This window comes from Anneissia japonica, unplaced genomic scaffold (assembly GCF_011630105.1).
Source record: "Anneissia japonica isolate Jap-2015-1 unplaced genomic scaffold, ASM1163010v1 scaffold256_len832006_cov191, whole genome shotgun sequence".
NCBI lineage: Eukaryota > Metazoa > Echinodermata > Crinoidea > Comatulida > Comatulidae > Anneissia > Anneissia japonica.
Genome location: NW_022691310.1, coordinates 757,878 through 761,026, shown reverse-complemented (window position 1 = coordinate 761,026; position 3,149 = coordinate 757,878). Strand labels below are relative to the sequence as shown.

The 3,149-nt window shown below is 34.8% G+C and overlaps 1 protein-coding gene across 1 annotated transcript in view; it reads left to right on the top strand.

Moving 5' to 3' along the window:
* Window positions 1–2,095: 2,095 nt before the first annotated feature.
* Window positions 2,096–3,149, top strand: part of LOC117100020 (tripartite motif-containing protein 2-like) — a 5,525-nt gene continuing 4,471 nt past the window's right edge. Inside the window, exon 1 of the mRNA XM_033239567.1 lies at window positions 2,096–2,210. The gene's annotated coding sequence lies outside the window, so the exon portion shown is untranslated. The remainder of the gene's footprint in view (window positions 2,211–3,149) is intronic.

The window sequence follows — 3,149 nt, the reverse complement described above, 5'->3', positions numbered from 1 at the left end:
ATTGCTAATGGCTGCGTTTCGATTATCAGGAAAATTTCCCACGGTGTTCCCCAGGGAAGCGTGCTTGGCCCCCCCCCCCCACCTGGTTTTATATAAATGATATACGCCTGCATTACTCCTGATTGTAAAATATTACAGTACGCTGATGATGATATTTTCTCATAACAATCCAAGAATAATCGAGGAAAAGCTGGGGCCAACCTTGAAGCTTGTAACAATTGACTTTTGGATAACGCTCTTTCGCTCCATTGGGGAAAGACTTAGAGTATTTTCTTTGGTACCAAGCGAAAACTTAAACTAGTTAATGAGTTTTCAATTAAATGTAATAGACAAATAATTACAAATAAAACATCAGTGAAGTATCTCGGAGTTGAGATTTACCAACATGTGTCCGGCGACCTAATTGGGAATAACATCATCAGGAAAGCAAACACCAGATTGAAATTCATTAAACGGCGTTTCTTCTAACAAGTCATTCTATCAAAATATTGTATTCTTCACTAATTCATCTTGTATTGACTATGCTTCTTCCTTCTGGTCGTCGTCTTTAAACAAAATGCTCACTAAGAAACTCCAAATAACACAAAATAAAGCCATCCGTTTAATCTTGGGACTTCGTGTTAGTCATTCTCAACTCTCTGGTCTCAATTTACTGAGCATTTCTGATAGATTTGAATTCATTAAATTGTGTCACGTTTACAGAAACTTTCATCAACTTAGCCCACAATACTTACAAAATCATTTCACACGACTCAATAGTTTACATAATCATTTTACTAGAGGTAGCTCGTTAAACGTTCGTATCTCACATGTTAAACATCCCAACAATACAACATTTTTATTACACATCAATCAAATAATGGAACTAACTACCATCATACATAAAACAATCAACATCACTCAACGAAATATATTTAGAATAAAATTAAAGCACCACCTTGATAAAAGATTCTGTAACATTGAACCAGGGAACAGTTAAATTTTAAATTTTCCCTGATTGAACATAGTCTATAATTAACTTGTATATACAGTAGCTTGGGTATCGCTGTTAGGTGGGTCTTTTTTATCAATTGTTTTATCTTGTACACCATATACTACTTCTTTTGTCTGTCTCCGTTTTTGTCTCTATGTGATATTTTAGAACCACGCTGGAAACAAGTTCTTTCGAACTTTCACTGGTTATCCTGGCATTAATATCTGTTTTTTTCTGTCAATTTTCAATTTTCTGTGAAGAGGTATATGATATTCAAGATAGGCCTAAATATTTTTATAACTTTTTTTTAATTTTCTTTAATTTTTTAAATATTTATTCGTGTACTGTTCTCTGAATTTGTGGTTTCCATAATTTTTAAATACATTTTCACAATTGTATTTTTATATATTTTTGTACTTCTGTATATTTTAATGTTTATAATGCCGAATAAAAGAAAGAAAAAGAAAAATATCTTTTCACAGCAACGATTAAGGACGTGCCAATAGAGGGCGGCATAACCTTTGATCTTGAAGCGTTTTGTTCTGTTCTGTTTTTTTTTTTTTTTTTTTTTAAACGAGGTAATGGCCGTATTCGACGAGTCGTTCTTCGTTAAATCACGCCCACCTGCGCGGCGGTAAAATCCTACTTAACGAAGACGACCAGTCGAATAGAAAACTTGTAAATACTCAACAAAACAAAATGACTGCATTACCACGATACATGCTGTGTAATCAAAATTGCTTCAGCTTGTGGCAGTATGGTTTTTCGTTAAAAAAAAAAACAACTTTCATCTAGTTTTTGAGTTCTGTTAGCCTACAAACAATTATTTCTTGACACTTCAAGTGGGTATATATTATAATTTTTATTTTATAAAATTTAATCTAAATTATATTAACGCAAATGTTGTTTACGTTTCTAACTCACGAATCGGCCAAGTTCGTTTTGGTCACGCGTGTAACTTAACGCTAATTAACGCACTCTGGTTTACGTTAATTGTCCTTGTCAACAAAGTCTATTTTACGAACCAGTCGAATGAAATATTAATACAGTACTTAACGAAAAACCGTAGTCAACGAAATGAACCAGTCGAATACGCCCAATGTATCGGCAATGTGAATGTGACGCCGACGAAGCGCCATTAAATCGAAGCTGTATGTGGTGAAAGCGTATTCAGCACAACATTAATGGAACGCAATATTCTTTAATTATTTAATTAACATTGCAAGGTCGAAAGATTGTGAGTATTGTATTTTAGCACAATGTATGCATTGGAGGCAACCTCCATGATTTTTGCAAGTGAAATTCTTTAACGGTGTCTTAAAGTATCATTAAAAACCAGGGCCTATCATAGGTCTAACGTCATCGTAAATAAATGGCATTATGGTGGTATCAAGCTTTTGATTTCTGAACAACGATTGAGAGGACGAACGTGACCACAAAACATGGTACAGATAGGCTTGCAGATGGTGTTTTTATCCAAAGTAAATCATACCGTACCTTAAGCTTTCACAGATCATCCGAGATTTTACGAAAAACACCAATGCTCTCATCGACGTTTGGATCCTGCAAATTAACTGGGCCAGATAAATTAATAGGCCTGAAAAAGGAGACGCCTTTTATTTTTACAAATCCTATACTGTATATACTAGAAATTGCAAATTGCAAGTGAAGTGCTGCGAAGTACAACTGCATAAAATGTTCTTCGAACAAAATTATTAATGCGAGTCAAGTGAAAATAATGAATAATAAAAATATAACAAATAATATGAGCACGACCCATTGTCTATATAATATATTATTAGAAAAGCATTAATACAATAATGTTTTGCTGCAGTGACATCTCTCTGCTGGCGATGGCTTGCTGCTGCTGGCGATGACTCGCTGCTGGCGAATCGATCTGCGCATGTGTCGCCTAAATGTAATAATTAGCATGTTGAAATAGGCTAGTAAATAAGTTTAACTGGGTTCGTAAATAATATTGTCCTCAAAATATTGTGGCTGAGACATGAGCCGATTATACGTAGAAATAGGAAACCTAGAAATATAGTAAAAACGCTGAATAGTACTCCAGCGTCGCGACATGCCGACGTTGGTACGAGTAGGTTAGTCTACAAACGTCGCCTAAAGTAATTGATTTTACGCGGCAGAACGAAAGAAGGAAACTCCGCTTTTCAGT